Below are 27,727 nucleotides of genomic sequence, written 5' to 3'. Positions count from 1 at the left end.
GACGGACACGGGTGTTGCAGTGATCATTCGGACCAGCTTCGGCCTCGTGTGCCAGCAACGTCTGTTCTGAATGCCGTTACACCACTTTTGGCTCTACCTGACACTCGGGATCTTGGCATCTCTCAATACTCACAATGCAGCCCTCTCACCATCATTGCAATGTCAGCACAAGAACGGACGCCACCAGGAGACGTGCCCATGTAGGAACCGGATGACCATCCTCTGTCAGAGCAAATCTACTCGCCTCCTCCTCCAACGGACGCCGACACATCGCCCACATCTCCTGTCATATCAACTGGACTTGCCGCAACGGGCAGATTAGTGCATGGGGCCCCAGCAGATTCGACCCCTACGTCTCCTGTCATCTCGACCCGTTATCATCGGGGACACTTCCGTCCGTACGAGAAGCCTCCTCCTCGAGACTTTACGGCGAGTCAAACAACGCCTATGGACGTTAGCCATCTCCAGGACACCTCCATCAAGACCAGTGCAACAATTTCAAAGTGGGGAAAAGTGCTGTGACTCACCGATCATTCAAAGCGCCGCCGCGCAATTACGCGCGTCCTCTATGTGCGGCGCTGTCTGCCAGCCATGCAGCAGCTGCGCCACCTAAGCAGCCAGCCGAGCAGCAGCCGCTAGACTGGGACTCAGTGCTCATTCGAATGCTAACATGTACACATGTCTTGCTATATGTGTTAAACTTGATGTTATAACAACAGGGATATAGTAACAAGTATGAGATGTAATAACATGGTATACTGCCCTTGGATATAAGCAATGACAAATCTGTGGTGTAGGTACATAGATGTCACAGCAAAATAAACAGCCTATTCATGACCCAGCTTACGTTAGGTGAAACTACTGACATTCAGCTCTGCGGTACCATGAAATATAAAGTAGTCAATCTATGGTCTATGTGTTATGACATCTTAAAACCAATAAACAAAGCCACTAAATAGGTCACAGAAAAATGATTACTCCATGCATAATCCAGCTTAAGATTAGTGAAATAAGGTGACATTCTGCTATAAGGTAACGCAAAACGCCAACTAAGTAATGCAATACATAGCTCATTGTCTACAAGTGAAGACACTTGAAAAATGGAAAGCTGCTAAGTAGCCTTCAGCATTTAATAATAAATTTTAGCAGTATTATCATAAAGTCTCATAAAATGAGCTAAAGCCAAAAATTTGCAACTACAGTATATCATGAAATATTTTTAAGCCTCTTTTATTAGCCTTCACATCTAACATAGCTAAAAAATGCATGATTAAATGCTGAAGTCCACATAGCAGTTTTCCATTTTTCAAATGTCATCACACGAAGACTATGAGCTACGGACTGCATTGTTTACTTGACATTTCATATTATTTTATAGCTGAACATCACCCTGTTTCACCAATCTTAAGCTGGATTAGGCGTGGAGTAATCATTTTTCTGTGGCCTATGAAGTGTGTGTGTGTGGGTTTTTTTTTTTTTTTTTTTAATGCCACCACATGTAGACCAGGAGCTATTGATTGGGTTGAATACTTGACATTTCACGTTATCTTAGAATTGAATGTCATCATATTTCATTTGTCTTAAGCCAGATCATGAATAGGCTATTTATTTTGATGTGATCTTTATGTACCTACATCACTGCTCTGTCCTTGGTTATATCCATAGGCAATATACTGTGTAATTACACTTCACACTTATGACTGTATCCCTATTTTATCCAAATCTTTAAATGTCTTTAATTAAATTCCTTTGTTATCACTGTCAGATTACTATTTTGGTTTTGAGATTTTAATTATTTTCCCTATGTAATGGTTGTTAAGAGTCCACAACCATACACAGACCTTGGGCTACATATCATGTGGCAATCTAGCGGGTAGTGTTTATGAACACCTATGATGTTTTTTCAACTGCAGGATAGTGCTGGGGACAGTGACATTAAAATTGCTTAATAATGGATTGCCTCTTTGTCACCTACATCATGAGCTACATATGGGGCTCTATACTGAGCAATCTTTTCATAAACTAGTTTTCCGCTGGGCAAGCTTATTGTCAATAAATGTTACTGTGTGATCATTCTATCTTATATCAACATCGTATAAGAATAAGATTCTGAAATACGACTTAGATCACAATCACATGTGGTCTTTCTCAACTTACTGTTTTACCTCCATATGGTTACGTATCTACTGCTGTTTTTAGAATATATTTTAGCTTCTATCTGCTACAAAAATACTGTAATTGTATACCAGTTACCCCATTTTTATTAACCTGACAAATTAATATTTGCAACTGATGATGACAGGAATACACAAACGACCTCTAGTGATGCTAAATGTGAATATATTCTGTAGTGACTTTCGCTGTGTGTCAGTTCCGTAGCGATTCTGCATCAGTAACGTACTTCATAATCTGTAATATGGGATGGATGCGTTTGGCAAAACATTTTGTAAATATTGGTTTAAACTTTGAACATATTGTATCTACTGGTTTTAACTTTGACATACCAATGCATCTTACATCAACTGCCTAGCTAATTAATTTGTGGAGTACATTTATATTGCAAAGGGGCCAATTTACTAACCAGTACAGAGGTATGTGTAATATAAATTTTATCTATGTACAGTACGTCCCTCATAAACCAGAATGCTTGGGGATCAGAAAATGTTAGTTCATCGAATATGGCAGATTATCAGGATCATTTTTTAAAAAATGTTTTAAAAAACGGCATAGAAGCAAAACCTATAGGGTTAATATATGAAACCAAGAATCTGTTATTTGTTAAACTCAACAGGAGAGATTACAGTATGACTAAAGTGAATGTATGTATTGCTTTTCTGTAAAAAACATTGAATTAAAAGATGAAAACTATACTTCTCTATTAAATCAGTGTATGGCCCAAAGTATTAATAAAGATCAATATACATAAATAATTTTTTGTCTGTCAGTCATGAAATAAAATAAGCACCACTAAATTGAAAACAAGGAACGGACTAATTAATAAAAATTATTATCAAGAATTTGGTACAGTTTAATTGGAATCACAGTCTTCAGGGATAGCACAGATATCTGACGTCGAAACCTTTGAATATGTCAGACTGGTATTTACCTCAGGTGGTTTATCAGAAATTTTCTTTTGAGATTTTTGGAACATTACAGAAATGCAGAATGCTTGTGTCTTGGATTGAGTTCCTTTTTGACAAAAGTTGTTTTGTATGATGTGCAGATTCATGACTTCAGAAGTGTTTTATTGTTCACTGCTCTCAGTGAATTTCACATGTGCAAGGCTTCTGAGAGCCTCATTGCAAGAGATATGAGTTGTAGGCACTCCATCATCCCTCTCAATTTCTGGTGCCTTCTGTGGGTTGAACACACTTCGTCAAAACACATCGTCAGTCAGCTCTTCTTCGATAGCTAAATTTCTGTCAGCGTTGATCTATTCGTCAAATTCTACTGCTGAACATGCATTCGGTTCATTTGCAGATGCAGATGTTTCTTGAAACTGTCCAACACCACTGCCAACCATGCCGAGCTAAAAATACAGAAAAATTTCTGATGTGTGCCAGACTATCAGGTCTGTTGGATTATCGAGTACCAGATTATCATGGTCTTGCTGTATCATATTAATGAAATGTATGCACTTTTCATAATGCAATATGCTTTACACTTTAAGTACACCATCACAGATCATATGATGATAACTCTGTTTGCCAAAACCGGTCATTCTAAATAAAAGTTTTATAAATGCCATCATGGCTGAGGAGCTGTCCCTCTTAAAGGTGAATTTTTAGAGCCACTTTGATATTTTTTTTTTCCTCTCCCTTGATGTGGCGGGGAAGTTTATTGTACAGTTTTTTGCATGTTTGCGGTGGTCCATTTTGTCTGAGAATTATGTTTGCGTACTCACTGTGATATTCCAATATCTGCCTGGTGTCACATGTGGACAGCTTGACTTGCACCTACTAAGTTGTTTTTAGCCTCTGAAATTTTCTTTATGTACACAGCTACTTCATGAACATACAGGCATGGCAATGGTAGTACCTGCAGTACTTTAGAATGGGATTGCAGGAGTTTCTGGGTGTCCTTACAATCCTCTTTTGGACTCTGAAACAGCTTTTGATTCTTGATGAGTTGCCCCAAAAAATCATTCCTTTTCACAGCAATTATTGTGCTTGGACACAGTGCACATTTTTTAATGTTTCTTTTTATGTGGACCAAGCAAGAATTTTTATGCCATAGCATACTGTGCTTAGCTTCTTGCTGATGTAATTGATGTGGGTAACCCACCTCATGTTTTCCTGAATCCATATTCCTAGAAATTTTGTTGAGTTTACAGTTCTGATTGTTTATTAACTAGATTTATATTGAGGGTTAATGGATGGTTGTTTTGTATGGTATGAAGGTGTATTGCAACAGTTTTCTCTGCGTTAACAAGAATACTTGGTGGTGAACCTTTCTGCAATGTGAGAGGTGCAATTACATATTCCATATTGTGGTACTGCAACAGTTTTGACTTCTATCGATTCATTTCTGTCATTCGCAAATTTTATATATTTTTGTGAGTTTTCTTTCTTCCTAGTACATGATTTCTACCAGCTCCTCTATGATTTTCAGGTATGATGCCAACAAATCGTGTGCCAACCCCTCAATTCCTGCCTAGTCCAATTTTTGATGCAGTAAGTTGTGGACTATCACATCAAAGACTTCTGAGAGGTCCAGTAATATTGCCAGTACATGTTTATTCTGGTCTATTGCAATCAAAAGTTTATTAACAATAAAAAGAGCAGCTTCTGTTGACTTGTGCTTCCTGAATCAATGTTGGATACTTGATAAAAAAAAAATATTTTTTTCTGTGAATGAAATAAGTATTAAAATACTTTTTCCCCAATTCTTTTCATTTATAGTGTCTCCCTTCTTGAGCAGAGGCCTTACCTTCACCATTTATAGTTTATTCTGCAAAAATACCACTACAAAATGAGGAGTTGCAAAGATAAGCTAAGGACATAGTCAGTACTGTTGTACATTTTTTAATGTTTGTCTATGCCAGAAGAAAATTTTGATTTTAATTCCTTCATAATATTTAGTATTTCCTTTTCATATGTTGGATATAATACAAATTAGATTGTTTGCTGGTCTCTGTTTTCAGAGTTTTTTCCTGCAATTATTTTTTCTTAGTTTTTTTGCCTTATGGAAATTTTATTTAAGATCTGTTTGTGTCTTTTAAAATAAGCAACAGATTTTGTATCTGTTTCGATTTTTTGGGCTATGCAATAGAGAAATCTTTTTTCCTTCAATGAAACTTCTATGTATGGAGTGAGCCAACTACTACCTTTTGTATTATTTTTCATGATTTTTTCTTTTTTTTGAGTGGGAAGCACAGCTCAAAATAAGACTGGGAGGTGCTTAAGTATTTATTGGATTTTTCATTTGTCTTCCTACAGGTGTATATCTCTTCCCATGTCTGTTTAGTTGTGTAATAAATAAATAAATGTATTTATGTTTTGGGGTTTGTGCTCTGAATTTCCAAACAGTAAATACTAATGATTTATTTGAGTATAGAGGGTGATATATTTTTATTGAAATTATTTGCGCAGTGTGATCTCTCAAAGCCTGTGATGAAACTTCGTGGGTTAGATTTTATGAGTACACTAGTTTACATTTCGTATATTGTTATGTTTGTTACACATGTTGCTATTTCTATTGTAGGGTTCAGGTTAAATGTCAACAGGAGGTTCAGTATGTCAGTTTATTGCTTGGATTTCACAGAAAAAATGACATTAAAGTCAACACAAATAATCTGACATCTGTTTTCTTTGAAAACTATAGAGGAGATATTCTAAATTTTGTAGTTGTGTTCACATCGCTGTTGGGGATCCTGTAAAAACAAATTATGGCTGTATTTTCAGTTACTAGTTGAAGACCTGATATTTCCAGATAGCTCTTTCTCTGGGAATGTCTTCTGGGAACTGAGTGGTCAAATGTGATGCCACTTTTAATATAGACACAGTTGCCACCATACATTTTTGCTTTCTTGCAGAAGTATGGAAGATATATCATTTTCAGTATGTCCTCCTGCAGCGAGTTTTCAGTTAAAGACAGAACTGAAACATCTTCAAGTTCATTTACTAGCAGTATTTGAAATCCATCAATTTTATTTGTCAGTGACTGCACATTTTGGTGAAACACTAGAAGGTCAGCACTTAGTTCTGAAACTTGGGGCCTACTTGATTTCCTGCTCCTTTCTGCGAGATCTGGTTGGGCGTGGTGTTGAGTTGGCTTTCTCCTTCTTCTGGGGTGCAAAAAAGTCTTAATACTTCTTACAGGCTGTCTTCCATCTTCCACTGAGTTGCCACCAAGAAACAGGAGATTCTTCTGTACAAATGATGATGTCACTTCAAGTATTGTTGTGTTTGGTTCAGTGATTATCCCAAAGTCCCACAGACTGGAGTATTTACAAGCTACATATCTTGATGGGATCAAATTTTCTTCTCCCACAAAGGATGCCAATTTATTCATTAAGTTCTATTTCAAGGTGTTCTCCGCTTCACTACTGGTCCTCCTAGCTTCCAAGATCCGCAGAAGATCTGACGGCTTAAAGTTATGGAAACTTCTTGTCAAAGGAAATATTTGAAGTTCTACAAGCTCAGAATGCGTCCAATTTACCAGCTCTTCAGACACAAAATGGAACTTAACATTGGTGATGTTAACGTTACGAAACTGAAACAAATTTGACACAGATAATATTTCCAAGAGACTTTGTAAATCTTCCTTTCATGCTAATCTTTTAACTGTAATTCTTTTTCCATCTTTATAAAATTAAATTTATTTTGTACTGGTCTGCATATCCATCACTAAAATAATGAAGCTTTTTTAACATGTGAGACTGATGACCATAGCTGTTAAGTCCCATAGTGCTTAGAGCCATTTGAACCATTTTTTTTTAACATGTGAGTATGTTCCTTTGATAAATCACATTACTGTTTCTTGAATTTTGTGGACCATATAGACGTCATATTTCATATCATCAGATATAACACAAATACACTAAACTAATCTTTCATCTTCAGTATTTTTTAGACTAATTACAATGGAATGCACAATGCAAGAGTCATGTCCAATGGTATCTTTGGGCTTTGTCTTGTATAGTGAAAGAGTAAGTTTCACTTACGTCCATTGATACTGTAGCAATGTTTCCATCAAATGAAACTTTAAGTGTCTTGTAATATTCTGACTGAGACTTGGCAATGAAAGAATGTGGAACTTGCGTTTTTTCTTTTCTTTTTCTATTTAGATGAAAGGTGCTAACTACAGTCGAAATGTTTGCAGTATATTTGTGTTCTGTCAGCTGAAAATAATTGGTTTCATCTTCACCACAGTTTTCATATTTTTTTTCTAGGTAACATAATAAAGTTTCTCCTGGAGGTCACTCAATGCAGTGCTGTAACATACACACTGGGATTCGGTTTTTGCATACTATTAATTCTATGAGATCTTTATAGTTTTCTTCAAATTCTACTACATTCATTAATAAAATTATGTTGCAATAAATGGGGCAGACACGTTCTGAATGGGTACCATTACCACCTGCTGAAACACACCACTTGGGGCAAAGAGGACAAAATTTAGAAAACCTATTTAGTTTCTGGACATTCACTTTTAAAATTTAAAAAATTCTGTGTAAACTGCCAAAAATTAACAATTTTCTTTCTCGTTGCATTTTTCCTTGTGTTTATCAAATCATTCATACCTCATAAAATGCTGTGCAAGACTGGTGCATTAAACAGGATCATAGGTTTAATCCAAAATAAGAATGTTGTGATGCCATTCACAAAGAGGCATAGCCAACACTCAAGTTGGAATCTGAAGCTCTTCGATGAAACTCTACCTGTGAAGGGGATAGTGAAATATATAGGGGTAACCCTAGATGAGCAACTAACATGGACCCCTCACATTAACAGCATCTGCTCGAAGGCGAAAGGTACTCTAGTGAGTACTAGAAGGCCTAAGCCCCAGAGGTATGCACTGGATATACATCATGGTGGTTAGACCTAGGATTTCTTACAGGGCCGTAGTGTGGTGGAAGAACATAGTACAGCAGGTTGCAGCTAAGGAGCTTGCTAAGGTGCAGAGACTGGCCTGCTTAGCCATAACAGTCGGAATTAGCAGCACACCAACCACTGGGCTGGAAGCCATGCTGGACATACCTCCACTACATCTTTGGGTCAAGATGGAGGCAGCAGTTGGGGCATACAGACTTAAAAATGGTAAAAATTGGATCTCACTGGGATATCCAGAATTACACACTAAGATAGTGAGTGAGGTAAATATAGGAATGGCTGGCAAAATGCCGACCAACTGTATAATAACTCTCAACTGCTTCGACAAGCCTTACAATACAACAACTGGAAGCAGGGAGGAGTGGGAAAAAACAGTTCGAGATGTACGGAGGACACTGTTTGGTTCACCGATGGGGCAAAATCAGACCGCGGCATTGGGGCAGGAGTGTACTGGGTTCAGCCAAGACTGGAGGGCATCATCTCTCTAGGGAAACTGGCCTTGGTATTCCAAGCTGAAATTACTGCAATCAGGGCATGTGTGGAGGAGAACATGTGTAGGTGCTACAAGAACTGTAGCATCTACATCTATTCAGACAGCCAGGCAGCCCTGAAATCACTAGCAGCTCCTGCAACACGATCTAAGGTTATTGCAGAATGCCACAGGGCTCTGGTGGAGCTAGGGGGAAGCAACAGGGTAAACCTTGTGTGGGTCCCTAGCCACTCAGGGATCTGTGGCAATGAACAAGATGACATATTGGCCAGGATGGGGGCAAAAACTCCATTTACTGGACTGGAACTTGTCCTGACAATCACCAAGGCAATGATCAAACTAGAACTATGGAAATGGCTTAGGAAACAGCACATAAAATATTGGACCAAGTTCCATAAACAAAAAATGGTAAGGTAATGATGCCTCAGCCATGTTTAAAAAGAAGCTCTGTAGTCCTGGGATTGAACAGGAAAGAGATACAACTCATGACTGGACTGATGACCAGCCATGGGAATTTCAAAAAACACCTACACACAAAGGGTGTACTGGAAGAAGACCCTAAATTTAGGATCTGTGATGAGGGTGAAGAAACTACATCACATCTAATCTTCAAATGCATGGCATTGGAAAGCAAAAGATACAGAATCTTCAGGAGAACTAGACCTGAAGAAACTGTGTTTAACAAAAAACTGGTAAAGGGACTCCTTGCCTATTTAAGAGCATTGGTTGGCTTTACTGTGACTAAATCAATTACTTAAGGTTGCAGTTTCTTCTCTCTTTTCAGGCTTGGTTTCACTAACAGATGCTTTTCTTTAAAAAGATTCTGTGCTTGCTGTGCTGAGTATTCAGAAATTTTGAATGTAATTTAACCCTTTCAGACCTATTTTTTCTGGAGGAAGGAAACTTTTCTTCATGTAGTAATGCTCTTGCATGATTTTTTAATGATTTTAAATGCAAGATTTATATAAAAATATGTACCCATTATCAAAACATACTTTGTACACTTGGCTTTACTTTAAGAACTAAAATAACTAATTATGCAGTGGAATATAGTGAACCAACCACATTTGTGTATTCTGTGGACACGAGCTGCTGCGCACTACTACATTGACTTGCTGATATTTTCTTAGTGATGTCCAACAGTTGGCAGCACTTGCAAACGATGAAATGGTTGAACATTCATAAATATGTACCTCAAGTTTCCATTGGGAAAAAAATATTTTTGTTGCAGTTTTTTTTTTTTTTTTTGTCATCAGTCTACTGACTGGTTTGATGCAGCCCGCCACGAATTCCTTTCCTGTGCTAACCTCTTCATCTCAGAGTAGCACTTGCAATCTATGTCCTCAATTATTTGCTTGACGTATTCCAATCTCTGTCTTCCTCTACAGTTTTTGCCCTCTACAGCTCCCTCTAGTACCATGGAAGTCATTCCCTCATGTCTTAGCAGATGTCCTATCATCCTGTCCCTTCTCCTTATCAGTGTTTTCCACATATTCCTTTCCTCTCCGATTCTACTTAGCACCTCCTCATTCCTTACCTTATCAGTCCACCTAATTTTCAACATTCGTCTATAGCACCACATCTCAAATGCTTCGATTCTCTTCTGTTCCGGTTTTCCCACAGTCCATGTGTCACTACCATACAATGCTGTACTCCAGACGTACATCCTCAGAAATTTCTTCCTCAAATTAAGGCGGGTATTTGATATTAGTAGACTTCTCTTGGCCAGAAATGCCTTTTTTGCCATAGCGAGTCTGCTTGTGATGTCCTCCTTGCTCCATCTGTCATTGGTTATTTTACTGCCTAGGTAGCAGAATTCCTTAACTTCATTGACTTCGTGACCCTCAATCCTGATGTTAAGTTTCTCGCTGTTCTGATTTCTACTACTTCTCATTACCTTCGTCTTTCTCCGATTTACTCTCAAATCATACTGTGTACTCATTAGACTGTTCATTCCGTTCAGCAGATCATTTAATTCTTCTTCACTTTCACTCAGGATAGCAATGTCACCAGCGATTCGTATCATTGATATCCTTTCACTTTGTATTTTAATTCCACTCCTGAACCTTTCTTTTATTTCCATCATTGCTTCCTCGATGTACAGATTGAAGAGTAGGGGCGAAAGGCTACAGCCTTGCCTTACACCCTTCTTAATACGAGCACTTCGTTCTTGATCGTCCACTCTTATTATTCCCTCTTGGTTGTTGTACATATTGTATATGACCTGTCTCTCCCTATAGCTTACCCCTACTTTTTTCAGAATCTCGAACAGCTTGCACCATTTTATATTATCGAACGCTTTTTCCAGGTCGACAAATCCTATGAAAGTGTCTTGATTTTTCTTTAGCCTTGCTTCCATTATTAGCCGTAACGTCAGAATTGCCTCTCTCGTCCCTTTACTTTTCCTAAAGCCAAACTGATCGTCACCTAACGCATTCTCAATTTTCTTTTCCATTCTTCTGTATATTATTCTTATAAGCAGCTTCGATGCATGAGCTGTTAAGCTGATTGTGCGATAATTCTCGCACTTGTCAGCTCTTGCCGTCTTCGGAATTGTGTGGATGATGCTTTTCCGAAAGTCAGATGGTATACCGCCAGACTCATATATTCTACACACCAACGTGAATAGTCGTTTTGTTGCCACTTCCCTCAATGATTTTAGAAATTCTGATGGAATGTTATCTATCCCTTCTGCCTTATTTGACCGTAAGTCCTCCAAAGCTCTTTTAAATTCCGATTCTAATATTGGATCCCCTATCTCTTCTAAATCGACTCCTGTTTCTTCTTCTATCACATCAGACAAATCGTCACCCTCATAGAGGCTTTCAATGTATTCTTTCCACCTATCTGCTCTCTCCGCTGCATTTAACTGTGGAATTCCCGTTGCACTCTTAATGTTACCACCATTGCTTTTAATGTCACCAAAGGTTGTTTTGACTTTCCTGTATGCTGTGTCTGTCTTTCCGACAATCATATCTTTTTCGATGTCTTCACATTTTTCCTGCAGCCATTTCGTCTTAGCTTCCCTGCACTTCCTATTTATTTCATTCCTCAGCGACTTGTATTTCTGTATTCCTGATTTTCCCGGAACATGTTTGTACTTCTTCCTTTCATCAATCAACTGAAGTATTTCTTCTGTTACCATGGTTTCTTTACAGCTACCTTCTTTGTACCTATGTTTTCCTTCCCAACTTCTGTGATGGCCCTTTTTAGAGATGTCCATTCCTCTTCAACTGTACTGCCTACTGTGCTATTCCTTATTGCTGTATCTATAGCGTTAGAGAACTTCAAACGTATCTCGTCATTCCTTAGTACTTCCGTATCCCACTTCTTTGTCATATTGATTCTTCCTGACTAATGTCTTGAACTTCAGCCTACTCTTCATCACTACCATATTGTGATCTGAGTCTATATCTGCTCCTGGGTATGCCTTACAATCCAGTATCTGATTTCGGAATCTCTGTCTGACCATGATGTAATCTAATTGAAATCTTCCCGTATCTCCCGGCCTTTTCCAAGTATACCTCCTCCTCTTGTGATTCTTGAACAGGGTATTCGCTATTACTAGCTGAAACTTGTTACAGAACTCAATTAGTCTTTCTCCTCTTTCATTCCTTGTCCCAAGCCCATATTCTCCTGTAGCCTTTTCTTCTACTCCTTCCCCTACAACTGCATTCCAGTCGCCCATGACTATTAGATTTTCGTCCCCCTTTACATACTGCATTACCCTTTCAATATCCTCATACACTTTCTCTATCTGTTCATCTTCAGCTTGCGACGTCGGCATGTATACCTGAACTATCGTTGTCGGTGTTGGTCTGCTGTCGATTCTGATTACAACAACCCGGTCACTGAACTGTTCACAGTAACACATCCTCTGCCCTACCTTCCTATTCATAACGAATCCTACACCTGTTATACCATTTTCTGCTGCTGTTGATAATACCCGATACTCATCTGACCAGAAATCCTTGTCTTCCTTCCACTTCACTTCACTGACCCCTACTATATCTAGATTGAGCCTTTGCATTTCCCTTTGCAGATTTTCTAGTTTCCCTACCACGTTCAAGCTTCTGACATTCCACGCCCCGACTTGTAGAACGTTATCCTTTCGTTGATTATTCAATCTTTTTCTCATGGTAACCTCCCCCTTGGCAGTCCCCTCCCGGAGATCCGAATGGGGGACTATTCCGGAATCTTTTGCCAATGGAGAGATCATCATGACACTTCTTCAAATACAGGCCACATGTCCTGTGGATACACGTTACGTGTCTTTAATGCAGTGGTTTTCATTGCCTTCTGCATCCTCATGTCGTTGATCATTGCTGATTCTTCCGCCTTTAGAGGCAATTTCCCACCCCTAGGACAAGAGAGTGCCCTGAACCTCTATCCGCTCCTCCGCCCTCTTTGACAAGGCCGTTGGCAGAATGAGGCTGACTTCTTACGCCGGAAGTCTTCGGCCGCCAATGCTGATTATTTATCAAAATTTAGGCAGTGGCGGGGATCGAACCCAGGACCAAAGACGTTTTGATTATGAATCAAAGACGCTACCCCTAGACCACGGGTAGCAGAAAAGACACATTAAAAGCTAATGTACACAATTGTAGCCAGAGGGGCTGAAAGGGTTAAATTTTTTGTCAATACCAGTTCAGTGTTGTGGGGATACCAACTGCATTTACTACTGCTTTGGAGCTTGGTGAAAATTGTTCCCTATGTTATAAAGCACCAAGCTTTCTCTTCTATTGTCCTCCTTGTACTTCAAGCAATTTTATTTTTCCTCTAAGTATTAAAGTTTAACTTTTGGATACTCCTTTTTGCAGTCCTCAATAAGGGCATATAATATCATAGCTGAGCACACTAGGTATGTGAAAACAGTATTTAAAAGTATCCATCACTACTCCTTGTGAGTGTCATTTCTGTGTTGTCACTCTCCTCAAAGTATTCATCAATACCGTAATCATCATCATTGGTATTAAACAATGTTTTATGACAAGATGCATAAAATGTTTCTCCTCATTATAGTTTTAATCAGTTTGAGAGAAAAGCACCCAGGTTCTGTTGTAGAGAGAATAACTCTTACTGTTTTCTTAACAGGTTTATATTTTTTTGTATGGGTCACAACATTTTTTGTAGAATTTCATTTTTTTTAGAAATAAAGTTCATCTTTATCTGTCCATAATTTAAATACATTGATGTCTTGTTCACATGAGTTACTTAATTTTCTGTCATTCTTTTTTTTAGCGCAAGTTTTTATGAGACATGTGGTCTGTGTCGATATCCACATGATGCAATTATCTTCGATGATGGACAATGCAAATACAAATTCATAATTCAGAGAATCATCTCACATATATAAATATATCTCTTAATTGTTTTGATGCAAAAAGAATTTTTTATACATTAGTGCTCTGATGACAAAAGTAGTAATTTTTTCATCATTCATTTGAGATATAATGAGATAGAAGCTCTAGAGTACTTATATTCAACAGCAGACAAACATGAAATGAAGAACAAAAAACATATACAGCCATATCTGTATGTAAAACCTGAAACTAAAATGTAGCATATGCGGGGTTAGAGCCCTGCATATTCAGCCATCACACTCATGGCTGTAATTTGAAGGCCAGGTGCCAAGTGTGGGCCCAGCTTTACCCCAGGAGGTTGTTTGTCAACAAAACATTTGCTAGGCTGTTTATCATCAAGCCTCCTGCAGCCACAATAGAATCTGTGGGCACAAACCATGCCAATGAATGGTGCACAGGTTGTTGTAATCAGTGTCGCAGCCACAGCCACCTATTTGCTTCCATGCAGTCACATGTCCATTTGACTCCGCAACTGTGTTCCTATGCCAATGAGTACTTAGGTTGTTGCTCAGCTCCTTGACAGTGAGTTATGCTCTGGGCTCCGGACTGACTGCTGCCACCCACACTTTTATGCTTTGGACCACAGTACCTGCCACTGCTGCTACCATCAGATAGCGCCATTTCGCGCATTTACCAGGATCGTCAGCTGCTGGACATCCATCGGTCACTCCTGTGCCTGGACCTCTGTCATAACAGCCCAGAGCTCACAATCTTGTGGTACAATGCCGTTGATCATCCACGATACCTCTCTGCTCACAACCACATCCGATGAATGTGGACCTCACCACAGTAGGCACCTGCTGTATGTTGTCAAGGTGGATTTTTCAGTTGTACTCTTGTGTGGACTGTCGTCCAATAAAGCTATACTGAGGTTAGTTCAAGATTAATAAACAAAGAGTTATTACTGCAACATGTGAATTCAGTCTTCACCAGTCACACAACTCAATCAAGGATGCTTAATAACACACACAACTTTTCCACACAAAAACTCCAGTACCAAACAAAAACAAGCACAATTAAGCATTGTCACATAGGCAGCTCTGCAGAAGCTAGGTAAATCCTGTGCCACACCTCTCTGAATAGAAACAACTGTTACCAATTGCTCTGACATTTAGGATGCCTTTAGCCAATGGAATGTAATTTCAATGTTCTCTTCCAAACAATCTGCCACCTTGATGTTATCTTGGATACTTTTTACCTTAATTACTTCCTTGTACAGTCACCTCTCTTGAATTTTTTTGATGCAACCTGTTATGCTGTGCCACCAAGCCATGTGACTCTTCCTCTGTCTGAAAAGGGCTGATCATCTCTAATGATAATGATGTTGATGGGATGTTAAACCCTAATCTTCTTTCCTCCCATCCTTGCAGAGAGCTGAGGGCTGGATGAGAGCTTCAAAGTATTCAAGCTGCTGAATGACATAAATGTCTTTCATCAACTCTTCTCTTGCTCCAATTTAACAACTATAATGCTGGGTGAACAGCTCTCTTATTAATCAGTAAAACAGAACATCTCTGAACAGACTCTTAAAACAGAATAGAATGGCATTTCTTTGAAGCCACTATCAACTATTTTCCAGTTGCTGTCACTGTTGGCAGCACCTCTTATTCTCTGTCTTCCAAAACATCACCAAGCCACAATGTCAAAGAATAACTGATCCCTTCACAGAAGGTGGAGACACTCAATCGCAGTTGCACCTCAGTGACATTCAGTGCTTGCATGTCTCCCTCCACATTTGTACACCCATTAAACCAGCATGTGCACAGTGGAAAGTTATCTACATACTAACTACCTAAACAATGTTTCTACAAGAACATGTTCCATCAGCTTGAGGGAAAGAAGTGTAACCTGTTATTCTGAATGAACAACATGCCACACTACACCAATTGTTACTGGTACTTGTTTTTCAAACAAAATATGTTTAACCAGAAATAATACAACATTGGAAAGAATGAGAAAGTACAAAAAATATATTTTTACTGACATTTTAACAACATATTTTATGAAACAACTGAATGAGGAATGAGCTAAAATTTCCTATACAGCAGGAAAAACATAATAAAGGAAGAAAATCCCTACTAATTTTATTTTCCCAGGTAATAGTCCATGTCTCTTTACCTTTATGCGGTACTGGTATTATCAGTATTCAATGTAATGGCGATTTTAAAAAAAAAAATAAAAAAGATGTAAGTATGCATCTTTTTTCTCATAATGGTTTTACTTAGAGATAAGAGTTGCTTATTTTTAAAATCTTTATACTATGAAGTGTATAACCACCAAATTTCATACACACAGTTTGGATGATAAGTACAAATAAATAAATAAATAAATAAAGAAAAAGAAAATGCTAATTTGCTTTTCAAAATGTTAGCAAGTGTCATTTTGTGCCATCGTAATGTTAACAACAGGAAAACTTCCAGGCTTGGTAGTGCCTTAAAATGAAAACAGAGACAGAATGCAAAAATTCAGTATGGACTGAATAAATATGCCAAGTTTCATTCAAATCTGAAATGACGGATGAGATGGACTGAATGATTTTACACAGAATGACTCCACTAACAAACAAACAAACAAAAATCAAGTAACTGCTGCTGAAATTTTAGACAGAATAGAATGCTTTATTTTAAAAATGCATATATCTTCGACGTATGATGAAGACTGTGAAATAGTCATATGTTATACGCCCAGTTTTGCTACCTTCAAGTTTTTATTGTTAATTTATTCAAAGGCCTCATACCAATACCAATGTTATTTGGCCTTAGTATCAAGAGGGCAATAACAAAAAACATTTATAATATCTTGTTTCTACTGTTGTCTTTTTTATAGCACAAGCTGACTGCTATTTAATTAATTTTAAATTTTTTATAATGCCACAAACAAGACAGCATCTTCCATGATCGTTACATCACCCTTCCCTTACAAAGAGCCCTGATCTGACTTCCCTCTCTCCCCCCCCCCCCTCTCCCCTTCACCCCACTCCAACAGTCACTTCAAAGCAGAAATAATACTACTATTAAAACCGAAGGGGAAGAGCAGGCAAAGGATTCACTCCAATCAGACAACTAGCAGTCATGATCACACTCAAACTTGTGGTTAAGCCTTAGGGCAGTGCATCTCTTCTGTCCAGGGCTGGTTCAAGAACATTTTTCCATACAAGCAACATATAATTTGGCACTCTCACTTAAATTATGTCACACAAGCAACGCATCATTTGGTTTCCCCCCAGCCCCTTGTGTTCCTCCCTCATAAATTAGTTGCCATTCCTTTAAAAATAAATGTAAGTCTAACGACCTTGGAAAATGTTTGTTTTCAGTGTTAATTTGATGTACGAATATACAGGTTTTGCTCTAGGGGCACCTCTAATGCCCCTCTCAGTTTGGTGCCCCAAGCAGCTGTTATATGTTTGCCATTTTAATTGACTATATTGTCAATATTGGATTCTTATCAGTGGCAGCATTCAACAGTATGACCATATGATGCATAATAGAGGACAGCAAAAGACAAAACATTTGAAAAGTGGTGACTTTTCTGGAGTAGCTATTAAGCTACTTTCCAAGAATACATATAAATTTCAGAAAAAGCCATACTGTAAGGTTCAGATAAGTGCTTATATTTGAATTAAAATAACTCTATGACGTGACTGACTTTACAGCAAATCTAAGTCTATCATAGTTCTCTCTCGAGCACCACACATGCTGTACTGCTGCTTAGTGAAAAAAAATAATAAATTGGTCCACATTAATAGCTCAACACTACAATTATTACATTGAATATTTCTTACTAACAGAAGTGGAATTCTTTCTTTCTGCTATTTCTGCACAGACTAAGCAAAATTCGAATGATCTTAAATTTGAAATATTTGGCCTCTTGTGTAATACACAGATAATACTATTACATATAACAGCCTTCTAGGAAATAAAGCATTGACTATCACTCACATGAGAAAAGTGGGAAATGCAATCCATTGTGCAGAGTTCTGAATTGCTTTAAGCAAGAAAGAAACAAATCTACTGAATGATTAGCTGCAGTAAATGGTCTTTTCTTCCTTTTGCAGAAAAACAATGAAATAGCTAGCTGTTTAAGTATCTGGTAAAGAGTTCTACAGCAAAATTCATATTACAACACATTCCTGTGCATCATATGAGACTTTATTTAAGATTATACTTTATGTGAGGTCTTAATGGAGTTCATGACAGCAAGTTGGTGGTGACATAGTTGCAATAGTGAGTAATCTTACTTAAATAGTGAAACAACTTACCATTATAAACAAATAAAAGAAAAACTTGATTCTGTGATTGTCACAAACTGTAGGTTAGAAATGTTGTTGCCACTAAGTGAAGAAGCGTTGACTGGTCAGATGATTGGGGGAGGAGATGAGGGACCAAACAGTGAGGTCATCGGTCTCACGATCTAAGGTGACAGAAACTAATGGAGGAACAACACAAACATCATAGTTCAGTCAATGGGAAAGGAAAATGGGCAAACAAAGAGGCAAAAGGAACACTGAAGTGGCAGGAAGAGTAAAGAACAGGTACCGGGAGACGTTTTTGAGCTATATTGGTCAAGGGAAGTGTTCGATCCCAATGTGTGGCTGTGAACGCTGGTATTGGTATTGGGAGATGTTTTTGAGCTACATAGATCAAGGGAAGTGTTGGATCCTAATTTATGGGATCGGGAGCTGCTGTTGAGCTATAGAGGTCAAGGGGAGTGTTCGATACCAATGTGTGGCTGTGAAAGTTGGAATTGAGAGATGTTTTTGAGCTATATAGGTCAAGGGAAGTGTTTGATCCTAATTTATGGGATCGGGAGCTGCTGTTGAGCTATATAGGTCAAGGGAAGTGTTCGATCCCAATTTTTGTGATCAGAAGCTGCTGTTGAGCTATATAGGTCAAGGGAAGTGTCCGATTCCAGATGATATTGTGTTGAGTGGTATTTGGGGAGTTTTGTGATGTCAGTTTTTTTCGTCGTTTTGCGAGGTTTTGTATGGGGGTGGGTGTCTCAATTTGTTTATATTTAGTTTGTCCCCACCCAAAAACCCCCATTTTCCACGCTTGTCCCATTAGTGTCATTAGGCTTTTTGTGGAACGTGTGTGTGTTTATTTTTCGATGTATTTTCGTCTTCATAATGTGTACGTAACGACTTTATATGCGCCATATTGGAATCGTGGTTTATGGTCGTTTCCGCCATATTTGTGACGTCATGGGTCAAAGCAAATGGGCGGATTAGACACTTCCGTATCTCCGGAGTGAGAATAAATAGGGAGGGGAACGTGGAAGTGAATGCAGCCCTGGAAGGAAGAAAGTGCAACAATAGCTCGGGGTCTGTGTGTGCCATACACAAACTCACACAAGAGCCATGAGCCCTCTCAGGGGTCTTCGAGAAACGCCCTCTGAATGATCTTCAAGAAGCATGGAAAAACAATGCTTAAAGGTTGTTGAAAATAAAATAATGAGCCACATATGATGAGTGAAACTGAACAGGTAAACCTCACTACTCTATGACTGAGGGACATCATAGAAGCAGCAATCAAAACAGTAGCTAGTAAACAATCTGCGAAATCATCAGGTGGTAATTTTCCAAGAAAAAATGCTGATGAAGATCCAGATATTTCTGCAGCGGCAACCATTTCAAGCGTAAACAACAAGTGCGTCAGTAACACAAAATCTGTCAATGACAACAAACTGAATACAGATGTTAAAAAGTTGCTGGACATTAACTCTATAGAAGGCAAAAATACAGGCTTGCAGGAAGTGAACAACAAGTAGAGAGGCAGAAGAAACAAATTGGTCAAAACCATTGCAGGCACAGCAAAAGGAAATAAACCGTCATACATGGCTGTGCTACAAAATAGGAAAGCTGGTGAACAGAATGGCCTACTTTGAAGCCTACTCTTGGAAATGTCAGTACTAAAAATAGAAGTAATGTCATAATAGGTACTACTGGCAAAGAAAATGGAATGCTGTATGGGGAAAAAAGAGAGTCTAGTTCTAGCCAAAACTGATTCTGTAACTAACTTCTGACAAAACACATAACAATTTTATAGTTGATAAACTGTAATCAAAGGAATTAAATAACAGCTTCAATCTTTGTGTTCATTTCGACATACAAGATAAAATAATGGACAGCAATGTATGACCCAAGAGCATTATGATGTTTTTCATTCCAGATGATGCCCAGTGCTCCAGTGAGATAAACTCCCACGGCAAAGAATATTCCAGTAGAACAGGAAATGTCACCACTGAAAAAATGGGCTTAGTTACAGCCAGTGCACATGAGCGGTGCCTGACAACAAAACTCGATACATCATCACTGTGTGTTGAGGAAGTGAGACCATGGTGTAGACAAACTTCTATCCGTGGTAGTGTGTCTGCGTATGCAAATAGTAAGCCCAGTGCTCAGAAAATTGACATAAATAACTTCTGTGTGGACTTCGATCTAGATTTGGCAACTTTGAGGCTGCCAGACACTAACTTAATTGTTGTTTCTACGCACTGTTCCCAAATGGCAATTTTGAACAAATTGGAAAGCTATTCTTGTCATTTACTGGTTCTAGGAGCAAAAATTGTCTTATACGGAGACTTCAACATCCATACGGGGGAAGGCAGTGACGAAGAGAGCACTTTGATGTACTTATTAAGCAGCTATGGACTATCTGTGGTAAAATATCAACTGACAAGAGGAGGTGTCTGCCTTGGTACAATTGTCACAAACCTAAATAGTTGAGACTACAAAGTTAGTGTAATTGATCCTATGCTTGCAGCTAAAACTGCTGTAATCATGAAGCTATGGACAAACTCAATACATACACAATAAATTTCCAGTTGGCATTCAAATTACATAATCGGAATTAGGGTTATTACACAGAAAAATGATTATTATTCCATAAGTAAAGTGTCTTTTACAGATTAGCATCAAATGTCTAAAGTATTGGCACCAAATGATGCATTCAAATTTCCAGACTCTTAAAGCGAAATTTTATGAAAGTTTTCCACTAAAACCCACGAGGTACCGAATTGCCAAATCAAAATACACAGAGAAATCTGTCACACCAAAGAGCGGGTATACCTCCAGATTAGCTGAAATACAACTATTAAAGGATAAAGTCAAAGCCACTGAAGGTATTAACATTAACAAAAAGACTATACTACAATTATTTACAGACCAAAAAGATGTACAGAAGAGAAGTAGAGAAAGCAAAAAAAGAAAGCAATTTCAGATTTATTGAAAAAGCTCATTATCCTTGCAAGGTAGTGTGGTACCTGGTTAATGAACACAGGCGAAAGCCCAACTCTTGCTCTAATTCTTGCAGTCCAGATTTAATGAATATGTTTTAAACACAGCAGAAAGCACAGTACAAAAAAACTCCTATATTTGGCACAGATACGGCATTTGCTGTGAAATTTGGAAGCAAATGCAGCATCGTAATGTGGAAAAAAGAGTATCCAAAAGGCATAAAACAAGTAAAAACTACAAACACTCAGGGATCCCAGGTATTTATGGCACATCCCATACTACATTACAAAGTATAGTCTGTATAATAATGAAAGCAATCAATTTTTTACAAAGTAATGTAACTGAATAGATAATAAATCTACTCACCAAGTGGTGGCAGAACACACACATAAAAGGAGGTTATAATTACACAAGCTTTCAGAACCAGTGGCTCCTTCTTCAGGCAGGAGGGTTAAAGAGGAAGGAAGAGGGAGTGAAGGAAAAGGACTGGACAGGTCTACGAAAACGGGTGTATTTCAAGAAAGTCTGCTAGAAGTGAGGGTCAGGGGAGAGTTACCATTCAGATTGAGAAGGAAAGAATAATTGTTGGGAACTGCACCGGATGATATTTGAAAACCTGAGCTCTTAAAGGTGGAAGACAGGGTAATATGCAAGACAGAGATTACTGCTTAACATGGTGTACGAATTATTAAGATGAAAAGCTAAGTGTATTGTATGTAACAGAGATTGGAGGGGGCAGCAAAAAATAGACAGATAAGAAAATGAAAGATATAGAAAACTAAAACGTCCGAGTGAAGAAAGAGGTAGTTGCTACGAAGAAATGCTGAGGTGGAAGACATTAACGTAAATTAAGGCCAGGTGGGTGGTGAGAACCAAGGCTCCTAACCCTGTGACCGTCCATGCTGCAAGACTTGCCCTATGCACCCTCCTACCACCACCTATACCAGCCCTTTAACCGATGAAAAGCATACTATCAGAGAGAGAGCCACCGGTGAAACGACACATCATATACTAGCTGTTACGTAAACACTGTTCGGCCTTTTATATTGGCATGACTACCACCAAATTATCAGTTCAGACGAATGGGCATAAGCAGAGGGCGTATACTGGCAACACACAGTATTCTGTTACAAAGCATGCTTTATAACACGACAATTGTGACCTTGGTACCTGTTTTAGCAAATGGGCCATCTGGATTCTTCCCCAGACACCACTTTCTTGGAACTCCACAGGTGGGAACTATCACTACATGTTCTTGGTTCTCACTGCCCGCCTGGCCTTAACTTGTGTTAATGTCTTCTACCTCAGCAGTTCTTCACAGTAACTACTCCTTTCTTCATTCTGTTTTCATTTTCTACATCTTTCATTTTCTTACCTGGCTATTTTTTGCCACCCCCTCCCACCTCTGTTACATACAATACACTTAGCTCTTCACTCTTATTAACTTGTGCACCATGTTTAAGCAGTAATAACTGTCTTTAATGTAACCCTGTCTTCGACCTTTAAGCTCTCAGGTTTTCAAATCTTGAGTGGTGTGGTCCCCTACAATCAGTCTTTCCTTCTCGCCCCATCTGGTAAGTCTCCCCTTACCTGCGCTTCCAGGTGACTTTCCCAAAATCCACCCCTTTTTCCTTGACCTCTCCAGTCCTTTTCGTTCACCCCTCTTCCTTCCCCTCCAAACCTTTTGCCTCAAGAAGGAGCCACTGGCTCCGAAAGCTTGCCTAACTATAACCTCCTTTTGTGTGAGAGTTCTACCACTGCCTAATGTGTACATTTTCTATCTATCCAATTACATTAAACTGTAATGTTTGAAATTGCTCGCCCACTGGCAATAGCAACAAGGAAGTGCCTCCATTCTGGAGAATTTCCAGACTTCCTGAAGTACCGCTACCAGTTTATGAAAAAAGGTAACCCACATGAAGTGTCAAACTATAGGACTGTATCTACAATACCAGAGCTACCTAAGGTGATGGGAGTCTATAATGCGAGATCAGCTGTTAAGTTGTTTTGAAGGAAATAACCTGTTTTGTGATAAGCAGTATAGATTTTGAAGGGCAAGTTAACTAGAACAGCAGTACTTAACTAAGTTACAAATACAAGTCAGGGTTTTGAAGACGAGGAGTCAGTAGCACTGATACTCTTGTGTCCCTATCAAGGCAGTTGATAGTATCCCACTTAAGGCCCTGCTCAGCAAGCTAAAATCATATGGCACTGAGGGAGCTGTTCTACAAACTCTCGAATCCTACCTAAATAACAGATGGCAGATTGTATTGGTGCCAGGAGCAGTCTAAAGTGAAATCAAGTTAAAACACAGTGTGCCACACAGATCCATAATCGGTCTCTGTTGCTCTTGATTTTCGTTAATGCCACAGTCTCCAATGAGTATACCTTGCAGTTTGCAAATGATAACTATGTTCTCAATGTAGTTCGGGCTGTTCAACAAGCAGATGTCCTATTCGGTGAGGTCAAGGCCTAGTTTATCATAAGCAAGATGAACATTACTGAAGATAAAACACAGAGAATGATACGCAACCTCAGTGATACTGGAGCACTGGGTGACACAGCAGCTGTTAAGCTTCTGTGGATTTTTCGTTGATGCCAAGGTAATCTGGCAACAACACACTGACCATGTACATTCCAAACTCTCACAGGTTTTATACCTCTTGAGGAAACTAAAAAGCGAAATATCACAACAGGATCTACTAACAGAATACTACATAATGTTCCACAGCCACATCAGCTATGGACTGTTACTGCGGAGCCATTCTGCAGGCTGCAAGAATGAGCTTTTATTGCAAAAGAAAGTAATGAGGATCATTACCTCAAGCAAAAAACTGACCAATGTAAACCAGGTCTGCAATCTAATGGCTGTATCCTTCAAATCGAGGAACTCTCCCCTTCCGAAATCAGTGGGTTGGCCATTGTTTGCCTTTTTTTAAATAAATTCGGGCAAAACACCACATTCTGTAGACACTTGCTGGAATAATATTTAAAGCTACAGCTACATACTGCGTATGGAGAAATACAAAACAATTTCGACTGCAGTTTTTTCAGTTTAACACTACTGCCTGGCGAACGTCTCCTTCCTAAAGTATAATTTATATAATTTCAGTTGCAATTCTAAGCGACAAAAACTTCTTCCCCATCTGGATCTTCTAGTACGTTATAAACTGATATTCATGCGTGGCATGAGATGTTATGCAACACACTAAATGAAATAGTAGCAAAAAAGCATTCTCGACTAGATTTACGCCCTTAACTTGTTCGGAAATTCGCCATCTAGCAAGTATCGCTACTTTCCCAATACACGGGTTGCATTCATAACTTTCCGGGAAATCGAGAATAGGAAGGCAGCTGCGCAGGAGCATACAAAAACATACAATATGCGATTATTCAAAGAAGTGCGGCACAAGATAGGTCATTAGAAAAGTACTGAAACTAGAAGGAAATGCTGTAACATGTAACGTGGCGGTAATATCAAAGTCCAATGAATTTCAGTTTTCGGTGCAAAGACACTTACATTACATTAAGAAACAATACTTCCGTGAAGTATGAAGACCGTAACATTTGAAATGGACGAACCTTTTTGGTTCGATGTTAAGGTTTGGTTTTCAATGTAACGGGAGTGACAACACTTTACAACGTGATTCGTCAAGGTCCGCGTTGCTTTTCTGAATTCAATGGAGTTGAAGCCGTACCTTGATAAAGATTCTTAAGTGACGTAAATTCTTTACGTAACCCAGACTATCGTCGCTCTGAACAGAAGCCGCCAAATGAATTTGCTCAGTTTACTACAGTGTACGTGTACTTTTTATAGACTTACAGAGAGATTAAATGTTTTATGGTACTTAAACGCGTGGCCCTTACGCCTGACAGATTATTCGAAGCATATCTGAAACATGTCATTACTTTCGCAACACGGTTTCAGTGTACAGTTACGTCCTTTTTTACGTGACGGACGTACAAGTAGTCAATTTAAAAGGAACCTGCACACGTTCAATATTTATTCACAATTCTAGTTTGTCAAAACTTCAATATATTGAAGCGACCTCACACTATCAAAAACACTGACAAAACTGTCAGCTGACAACGCGAGTTTACAAGGTTAAGACGTTGTACAACCAACTCAACACAGCGACACGTCACGTGTTAATTTTCTCACTTTCGGGTGTGTGGGGAGTCCAACCCCTTAGCCAGCCTGTTTAGTGTTTACATAAAAGTAAAGAACGCATAAGCTATATATTCTTTGCTGGGATGACAATGACTTTCTTCGTTCGTAGGTCTCAAGCAACGAGTTAAAATTATTTTAACTCGTTGGTCTCAAGTAATACCACAATCTAACATATGTTAGACTGTGGTAATACAGAACGTCGTTTAAATGCTGCACAAAGTCGAGAGAGAGAACGGATAAGCCTCTTGTTGACATGTTACTAAGGGATATGCAAAATCGCTGAACTAAACTTATGGTATACAGGAACATATAAATTGTTACAACCGAAGAGTAACGGCACGGAGTTTATAGACAAAAAACAGCGCTCTGGCCGGTCGTCGCGGAAATAATTTGGCGCGAAATCGAACACTCGTGTCACGACACATGCGCCAAACACTCGCCCACTACACTATACAGAACTGCTAGCCGCGGCCACTACAAACTAAAGTCAGAACCACAGACCTGAAAGATTTCATAAATTATTTTCCGGTGAGCTCTCCAGCGTACGTCAAGTTATTAGCGTTAATAAAACAGAGAAGCAGATAATTTGGCGAAACTGAGGTGTATTACGCAGACCTCTTATTTAGTCACTGCAGATATATGACGTATTTTTTCGAAATGGCATAGTTTTTCCACAATGTATTACACCAATCTAGACTATACTTTCAAATTATGGAAGTAAGCAGTGTCACAGGGAATCCTCCGTTAACCATCCTAAAGTGGTATACCCAATGATTTCCCTTGCATAGGCCTATTGACATTCTTTCGTGTTAAAAGACTTCTTAAAAAATGAATCCGAGGTACGATATACACAGCAGCGTATTAAAAAAAAAAAATGGTGTGCACTAACGCCGAGTGGCTGGTTTCTAAAGCTCTGTCAGCATCTGAATGGAGAATAATTCAAACCGTAATATTTGGCCTTACATATCTAGTATGTATTAACAACACTGAGAATATTTTGAAGTCCATCAGTACTGCACGTCAATTTTTCTATTATTGACGGTACTTCTATACACGCCCTCAGACGATCAATACATTGACAGTAGGACAATCTTACTGAACGTGTGAGGGCTCCTTTAGAGAGTTCATAATAATCCTGATATACAACACAGTATTATTTCGTTTAATAACCAATGCTGATTTTCATGACCACACAATTGGCCGATTCACACTACTCGTTAACGAATCATTACGTGACATCACCGTTATGTCAGGGTGTATTCACACTGATTGTCTCATCAGGTCAGTTCACTTAAGCCTGCTACTGTATGGTAAAGTGAGGTTATGAGACACCAGTACAGTTACAAAGACACAGAGTAGAATATCGGAATTGAGAAACCAACAACGATAAAGTTTATTAATGACCAAAACAAACTTCATTGAGTGATTGACTGATTTTTATTTGAGCCTACTTGATTACATTATGTACAGAGTGTGTACTTGTAATATAGGACAGGTCAACTTAAGCTCAATATCTTAAATATTTAACCCTGGACTGGTCACGCGGCATCTCACAGACGCCAGGCACACTTTATTTAATCAGTATTGTTCACCAGATACACTGGTGGACTTGTAGTGCCATCTGGAGATGGGTCAACTCGAGCTACCAAACGGATTAACTCAGGCTGAGGCGATTTCAAGTCAATCTAAAGGCCCGTCCACACGCAACGATCTGTCTACGCAAATGTCTGCGCACATCACATCTGCGCAGACAGATCGTTGCGTGTGGACAGAACATTTGCACCGACCTGAGGTGTGTGCAAACCTGAAAGTTGGAGTTTGAGGTTTGAGCGAAACCTCTCAAATCTTTGGGTTCAAACCACATCTGCGCAAACAGTTGGAGCGTGTGGACAGGAGATCGCCGCAAATCTGGCGCAACAGCTGGTTGCTCAGTCTAATGTTTGTATTTGTGTGCACAGGGCATTAAATGGCTGATACTCGTCAGTGTTCTCGAGAGTTTGTTAGTGAATTCATTGGAATATACGAGGTGCAATCAAGTTCTAAAGGCCTCCGATTTTTTTTCTAATTAACTATTCACCCGAAATCGATGAAACTGGCGTTACTTCTCGACGTAATCGCCCTGCAGACGTACACATTTTTCACAACGCTGATGCTATGATTCCATGGCAGCGGCGAAGGCTTCTTTAGGAGTCTGTTTTGACCACTGGAAAATCGCTGAGGCAATAGCAGCACGGCTGGTGAATGTGCGGCCACGGAGAGTGTCTTTCATTGTTGGAAAAAGCGAAAAGTCACTAGGAGCCAGGTCAGGTGAGTAGGGAGCATGAGGAATCACTTCAAAGTTGTTATCACGAAGAAACTGTTGCGTAACGTTAGCTCGATGTGCGGGTGCGTTGTCTCGGTGAAACAGCACAGACG

At 39.0% G+C, this 27,727-nt stretch overlaps 1 protein-coding gene across 6 annotated transcripts in view; it reads right to left on the bottom strand.

The window, feature by feature from the left end:
• Positions 1–25,275, bottom strand: part of LOC126190696 (putative methyltransferase DDB_G0268948) — a 125,323-nt gene extending 100,048 nt beyond the window's left edge. The window contains exon 1 of one of the 6 annotated variants that reach the window (XM_049931158.1): positions 24,965–25,275. The gene's annotated coding sequence lies outside the window, so the exon portion shown is untranslated. Of the gene's footprint in view, positions 1–18,165; positions 18,285–23,962; positions 24,636–24,661 lie in introns of those variants that run through there. The other 5 variants (XM_049931157.1, XM_049931154.1, XM_049931156.1 and 2 more) reach the window with 5 other exon arrangements.
• Positions 25,276–27,727: the final 2,452 nt, after the last annotated feature.

The sequence above is a fragment of the Schistocerca cancellata genome, chromosome 6, assembly GCF_023864275.1.
Source record: "Schistocerca cancellata isolate TAMUIC-IGC-003103 chromosome 6, iqSchCanc2.1, whole genome shotgun sequence".
NCBI classification, from domain to species: Eukaryota; Metazoa; Arthropoda; class Insecta; order Orthoptera; family Acrididae; genus Schistocerca; species Schistocerca cancellata.
This window is presented reverse-complemented; position numbering and strand designations above follow the sequence as displayed.